This window comes from Engraulis encrasicolus, chromosome 16 (assembly GCF_034702125.1).
Source record: "Engraulis encrasicolus isolate BLACKSEA-1 chromosome 16, IST_EnEncr_1.0, whole genome shotgun sequence".
NCBI lineage: Eukaryota > Metazoa > Chordata > Actinopteri > Clupeiformes > Engraulidae > Engraulis > Engraulis encrasicolus.
In genome coordinates this window covers 46,774,150-46,781,810 of record NC_085872.1, presented here as the reverse complement: position 1 = coordinate 46,781,810, position 7,661 = coordinate 46,774,150, and the positions used below count along the sequence as shown (strand labels likewise).

At 42.3% G+C, this 7,661-nt stretch overlaps 1 long non-coding RNA gene across 2 annotated transcripts; it reads right to left on the bottom strand.

Annotated features, from left to right (window-relative positions):
* Positions 1-422: 422 nt before the first annotated feature.
* LOC134465864 (uncharacterized) lies at positions 423-4,251 on the bottom strand. Of its 2 annotated transcripts, none has more exons than XR_010038194.1 (2): positions 3,633-4,251; positions 423-2,899 (listed from the first exon to the last, which is right to left on the bottom strand). It is a non-coding gene; the product is annotated as an uncharacterized LOC134465864 (long non-coding RNA). The 2 variants fall into 2 exon arrangements; XR_010038193.1 differs by having other exon boundaries at positions 423-1,274.
* Between the last annotated feature and the right edge of the window lie 3,410 nt (positions 4,252-7,661).

Below are 7,661 nucleotides of genomic sequence, written 5' to 3'. Positions count from 1 at the left end.
GCATGTATTTGTTCTTTCCAGGATGCTGCAGTCATTCACTGTCTAGCCATGCCCCCTGTTCACCAAAGGCCATTCCAGTCCACTAAATTTGAGTCTTTCCCAGTCTTCATCGCAGTCTGTTCATCTGAGTGGCAAAGCCTTTGTTCATTGTACAAAAAAGTCAATATATGTTCATTTGTGCAACACTAAAGTTTTGATTACACCTTCAACATTTTTTACTCAGACAATTCATAACTGGGCTTACAGTGTGTTTGTAGAAATATAAACATTACAATACTTTGCATTCTGCAGGAAATCTGGCCTACTGCCAATGGCCGTACCCTGGCTAGTAGACTGTCCCAACCCCCCTAAATCTCAAGACACAGTTCGTCCACCACCCCGAAAACGGGTCGCACTTGAAATTGAGACAACAGACTCAGAGATCCTGGATAGTAAGTGATTTAATGGCAAATGGTGGTAACAGATACATTCTGAGTGTTGAACACTGCATAGGTAGTAGTCTGTGCATAAGTCTGTTGTTACAGTTGTCACATTTCTTTTTAGGCACTGATGTACTGGCCAGTGTCAGCAATGACAACACAGTGGAAAAACTGAAAAGAAAAATTGGCTGCTACAAATCAAAGCTGTCAAGGCTAAAGAAAAAGACACCATCTATCAGCAAACAAACATTAAAGAGGGAAATTTCCAAAGTATTGCCAAAACAAGCCGCACAATTTGTCAACGAGCAAATTGATAATGCCAAAAAAAAACCAAGGGCCATTCGGTGGAGCAACTTCATGAAAAGTTGGGCGTTACAGGTTAAGGGTACAGGGCCAAAAGCCTACCGAACCATGAGGAGAATTTTCAAGCTCCCTACAGCCAGGACCCTTTCAAATATCTTGCAGAGAGTAGACATCGGGCCGGGATGGCATGAACCTGTGCTGTATGCACTTAAACATCAAGTGCAGCATATGGAAGAGCGAGATAGGCACGTTGCCATCACATTTGATGAAATTACATTGAAATGTAGCCTAAATTATAACATCTCGAAAGATGAAGTAGAAGGGTATGACGAAGGGGGAAGACCAGCCAACCATGCAGGGGTTTTCATGATCCGTAGTCTAACTGGGAAATGGAAACAACCCATAGGGTACTTCTTGTCATCTGGGACCATGAAGCATGGGGTCTTAAAAACCAAAATCATGGAGGCGGTGGAAAAGGTGCTTGACACTGGCTTCACTCCCATGGTGCTGGTAATGGACCAAGGCAGCAACAACCTGGCAGCCTGTAGAAACCTGGGTATAACAGAAGAAAAACCGTACTTCTTTGTCAAAAGCCAGAAGATTCATTTTTTATTCGACCCCCCCCATTTAATGAAAAACATCAGAAACAATTTGCGAAAATATGGATTTTACATAGGGGACAAATTGGCAGAATGGGGAGACATCACTGAAATGTTTAAAATTGATTCACAAAGACAACACCGAATGGCACCCAAGTTAACCCAACGGCATCTGTCCCTCACTGCCTTTTCAACAATGAGTGTGCCTCTCGCCACTCAGGTAAGCCACAAGTGAAAACTGTCATGCAGGCGTATAACATTCAATTTACAATCTTTATCTATGGTCCTGAAAATGGGATTTTTTTTATTTTTTTATTACAGGTTCTTAGTCATTCTGTTGCGGCTGCACTGCTCACCATGGCAGACATGGGGAAGCTAAGAGAGGGGGCAAAAACGACGGCAGATTTTGTAGCCCACTTTAACCAGATGTTTGACTGCTTTAACAGTAGCACATTGTCCAGCAGCACACCACAAAAGGATGCCTTCAGAGAGACACATATTGATTTTATCAATGAGAGTATTAACTGGCTGGCATCTGTCAGATGTGCCAGTGGCAACAGCTTGAATTGCCTAAATGGTTGGAGGCATAACCTAAGAGCAATCAAGGAAATCTGGGCTGAATTGAAAGGTAGCAGCAATAAGGCATAATTATTCAAATTGAGCTTTGCTAATGCTAATGAGCTTTGTCCACCACTGCATGTTTTCTGCTGTTGGCCAATGTACTGTTTGTCATTTGCATTCACAGAGAAAGGATTTCAGTTTCTATTTACGAGGCACCTCAACCAGGACTGCCTGGAACACTTCTTTGGGGTGATCAGAGCGAAGGGCGGGCACAGGGACAATCCAGACCCTCAGCAATTCCGATTAGACTACAGGCAGGCCGTGCTAGACTATCTAATGACATTTGGGAGAAATACAAATTGCGAACCGGAGGAAATACACCTATTGCTGCAATTGTCCCATTTGTTTGAGGTAGACGAAACACCCTTTCAAAAACAAAAGTGTCACACATGATTAGTATACTGTAAGTCTGTAATCTTTTGCAATGATTTTGTAGAGCTGCACTGAGTCATCGCAGATGGCAACTCCCCATCCATGCACCGCACTGACCATGCCTCACGAGGTACACGAAACACCCTTTCAAAAACAAAAGTGTCACACATGATTAGTATACTGTAAGTCTGTAATCATTTGCAATGATTTTGTAGAGCTGCACTGAGTCATCGCAGATGGCAACTCCCCATCCATGCACCGCACTGACCATGCCTCACGAGGTACACGAAACACCCTTTCAAAAACAAAAGTGTCACACATGATTAGTATACTGTAAGTCTGTAATCATTTGCAATGATTTTGTAGAGCTGCACTGAGTCATCGCAGATGGCAACTCCCCATCCATGCACCGCACTGACCATGCCTCACGTACAGTCTACTGATGAGGAACCCACATTCCCTGGACTGGACAACACAGAGTTCATGAAGGGGCTGGACGTCATTGAGGGCAATGTGTCAGTGTACCTTGCTGGCTATGTGGCCTTCAGAGCCTCTGCCAAATTTGATTGCAAGAGTTGTGTTACGCTGTGGGAGGCAAACGAGGAGGACAGAGATACACTCAAGGAGAAATACACCTTTTTCAGATATAAGCAGTTCAGGGATGGGTTATTCCCACCAAGTGTTGTATTACAGCGTACAACAGAGCAAATTGAACACATTTTTAGATGCCAATACCCCCACATTTCTAAAGGGAAACATGTCCTGGCACTCTTAAAATCTGCAGTATATCAGAGTGTGAATTTGGATGCTGTTATATGTTCCGCCAGCTGTCTGTCCTGCAAAGAGTTCCTTGTTAATACATACTTATTGATGAGGATAAAATTTCAACTGAAGGTGGGCAATCAGAACGCCAAAGCCATGAAAACAAAGAAATCAAGAAAATTAATGAAATTGACATCGGAATTTTGACCCCCCCCCCCCCCCCCACCCACACACACACACACACCTTTTTTACATGATTGGTATTGATTCCAGCCCCTGATCACAGTCAGGAACAATAATGTGGCCCCCAGATTTAAAAAAAAGTTTGGGGACCCCTGGCCTACAGTAGCTTCAGGTTGCAATGAACGACGGGCTGTGCATACTGCTGAAGACACCCAGGTGGAGCAGTGCATGTTATCTTGCTCCGACAACTAATTTTTTAATTATTTTTTTTTTTACAAGGAATGTGTAATCTATATAAACAATGCTAATTAAATAAACATAGCCATCATCAAGTTTATCTCTTCAGCATGCTTTTGACTCTTGATCATTTCACCTCAGTAGAGCTGATTTCAAATGAATGTATGAGTCCCCCTCTCAGCTGGAGATGATGTGCTGCGGGTTGTTCAGCCAGGGTGCCAGGGTAGTGCGTGAGGTGCATGTTCTGCTGTCCCAGGAATCTTGTACAGGTGGCTCTTCACACTAAATCTGCCATATGTGGTGAGGAGTGACACAAAAAAGAAAAAAGCAGAACTAACGTTGGTTTAGTGTACTTAGGCACGTATCCTTTTTCTGAAGAACTAGCACTTCTAGAAATTACACATGCCCATCGGACAAAATGTTCGCTGGCTGATGAAAATTTATGAAACTGGCCGGGAGACTAAGGCTAAAATTCCAAACAACGACTGGGAGGAGATGTGTTAACTTCCATTTTATACTTACGAATAAAATAGTTATACTCAACATAGGCCTAATAATTTAACATCATAGACACTTAGCTGTCCATGGAGATATGCTAACGTTAACGGCCGACACACATCACCCACTGTCCAGAAAGATCCATGAATACAACCATAATATTAAATCCATTTGATGACGAATATAAAGATAATGACGAACTTACTGCTAAGTGGATAGTTACTTGTCATATTTATGCAATACAAAAACATTAAGCCACTTGCCTTTTCAGGAAGAGTCAGCGTTGCGTCTAGAAGTTCCCAAAAAGGAACTTTTTTGTAGAGTTGCCGTTTCCAGTCATCACGGGTTTTTTTTTTAATAAAACGTAGAAATCAACTATTAATCCCGTATCAAATGAATACAATGCGAAATAAGTGAATTTGATGAAAATGTGGTCGACAGAGAAAACAACACACGGTTTCATTCCTCACTCATGTATGAGTCTGAACATTGTGTTATTTACATGGAACGTCCATATCTAACAAAATCAAAATGGCGGCGCGGTGACGCCATAGAGGCAGCTGTTTCCGCTCTCTTCTTCTTTCCTCTCTGGCGGAACGAACTGTGTTCAGCCCGCAAACGAAACGAGACCAGCCTAGGCGCATAGCAACAGTCTCCATGACCACTAATAAACAACTTAACGTGGCAGAGACAAGGCATACTTTTTGGTTAAAAGCAGCTTGTAATTGAGCTTTTATTACTAGGCCAGCTTCACACAGGTCCCAATTATTATAAGTCTAAAAAAGCAGCGTTTACCTTCCAGTGTGCTGGCTTCACACTCACTGCCATTCATTTTGAGGCTGCCTGTGACCCTCCGAGTGCTCCGCCTAGCTGACTGCCTGTATGGAACTTTCAATGTTAAATACCTGGCCGCGTAGCATTTTGGAATCCCTGGCTGCATGCACACTCAAAAGTTCACCAAAACAAAAAAATGTACGTATATCATTGAACGTTACAATGAAGGGATAGCCACAAGGGATCATTTTTGAATGCCTTCCTCATTTGTAACTCATAGGGTGTGTTCGGACGCCAGCGTCTTCATAACTTCTTAAAGGACCAGTTCAGTCAATTTCAATATCCTGTTGTATTGCTCACACTACCCTTGACTTGTCAGTACCCGGTGACGCCACATTTTTCGGCTAAGCCCTTTCCAGGATATGAGCTTTTCTAATGGGGGCAGCGTTTGTTTTCATAATAATAATAAAAAAATGAACACAGGCTTACTCCAAATGTTTTCCCAAAAGGTACCGCTGTTTGCTAGGCTGTCTGCTGATGTTGCATAACCTTTCGGATCTTTTTGGGAATAAATAAAAATGTTTTTTTTTTTAATGTAAAGAAAGCACACTAAGCAAAATGTAAACAAATGAAATGTAAACAAAGCCCATTACAATGACCAAGATCTCGGAAAAGGCTGAAGAAGAAAACAAAAAAACCTGACAAGTCCAGGGTAGTGTGAGCATTACAACTTCATGTTGAAATTGACTGAACTGGTCCATGTCCAAATAAGCTTCCTCAAGCGCTGACTTATCACAGACCCGTGGCCATTGCCAATCAAAACTGAAGGTCTGGGAGACTACTAGTGGTGTGGCTGTAACTGTAGACACAGCAAATATATCACTCTCAATCAAATGTTTACTGAACTTTGTTTCTATATAATATAGTTATATTGAATAGCAAAATCTCAAAATTCAGTACATTTTGCCATGATGCGGGAACGCATCCCTTGGCACCTCTGGTATTCAAATTCCTCCTCCCAGTCTTCAAAATCTTCACAACTGGACAGAGTTGCCAATTTAGCAACTTTTTGACGTCCCTGGCGACTAAAACCCTCATCTAGCACCTTTTTGGTGCATTTGGCGACTTTTTAAAACATGCATTTTCAATGACAAAATCATAACTCAGCGCCACAAAGCACGGCTGCAGATTAGCTCTGATCACCAAACCGTGGCTAACGGTAGGGACACATGCACGCGAATTTGCGAACTTTGCCATTCATTCCTATGAGAGAGGCGAAGGCAAGCGAACAGGAGCGAAGCGAAGCAAAATGATTAAAGAAAGTTTAATGTTATGCAAATGAGGAGCGAATTCGCCTGCCGCGGCCCAATCAAATCAACAACATAACTGTTCCATTCCATTTGATTTGCCGCGACGACCTGATGACGGTTGGATTTCGCCTCTCTTCGCTTCGCCTCCTATGTGTCCCTACCGTAAGACTGCCCCTTTGTACTGTATATCTAAATGGCGCTATGTAACCGTACTGGGAACAAGGGCGTGTGGGCACATTTTCTAGGAATCGGCCAGTTGTGCGTGGCGCTGACGTCATATGTAACGTCATGTAGCGACTTTTTAGCTAGCTAATAGTGACTTTGGAAGCTTTTTTTTTTTTGCAACACTGAATTGGAGTGGAACCTGTCCTTGCAAAGAGGGTGCCTGCCTGCCTTTTCTCAGCTAAATACTTCGCTTTCAAAGCTTGTTACTCGATCCAGAATGCTTGCCACCACGCTTTCAACACCCCTCCTCTTTCCAGTTCCTTTGCTGCCCCCTCAGTGGTCAATAGTAGCATTGCGCTGTTGTTTCCCATCGAGGGCTGACAGTGCATAAAGGTCTACTAGCACTCTGATTAAAGTCTGAATTCCCCCCCTCGACCATGTCTCTCTCCATTTTTTTTCTATTTGAGGTTGACTTACTCTAAATAAGTAAATAATATCTAAATAATGTAGCCCGAACAACACATAAAAAACGTTCGAATTCTCGCGCGTACAATATCATACCACTGTGCACGTACGAACTTCCTACGTCGGTTTAACCGTTTTCCATCCAAACTATGTCAATTTATCTCTCGCCAATCTACTTTAGTAAAGCGATATAAATGAAGTCGAGAAGACAAAGCTGGCGCTGAAGCGACTTAAGCACTTTCCCGTCACGTGTCATCAACTTTTAAAGCCCATTATTTCAAAGTGATTTTATATTTGATGGAAAATAACTATTTTTGTTGGGTGCAATCTGTCAATGTTCTCCCTTTCAAAGAAGCGCACACAAAATTTCAACATGCCTAATCTAAAATTTCTAAATTGAAGTTCTGCCATGATGCGGGCACCTCCGGCATTCAAATTCCTTCTCCCAGTCTTCAAAATCCTCACAACTTGAATGGTACCATTCCTCGCACAGGGGGCAGTACACCCATGGCACTATATCATTGTTGCCTGGTGACATTTCCACATGTGTCCAAGGGTTACATTATACTAAGTGCGTTTACCTGTATATCCTGTTATGCTGATCATTCCTGTTCACCTTAATTTTGTGCCATTGAGTAGTTGTCTGCCCCCTTCATTCGCCATCTTCCTTTTCCCTCTTCTGTCCTAAAATAAATAAAATTGCAACCAGTGGCAGATAAGCTGCTCATTTTTCCTCGACTACGCCACTTGGGGCGCTACCTCAAGACAACAACACAGACCCAAAAGGCTTCACAGGTTTGAATGTGCAAAAGTTTGTAAGAATGAGGACAAGAAGTGTACAAATACAATGTCTTCATTTTTTCTTCTCAGTTCAACAATATGAAAAAATGGAGTCACAAGGCAAATTCACAATACTATTTCATAAATAGATCAATGTAAAGTTTAATTTAATT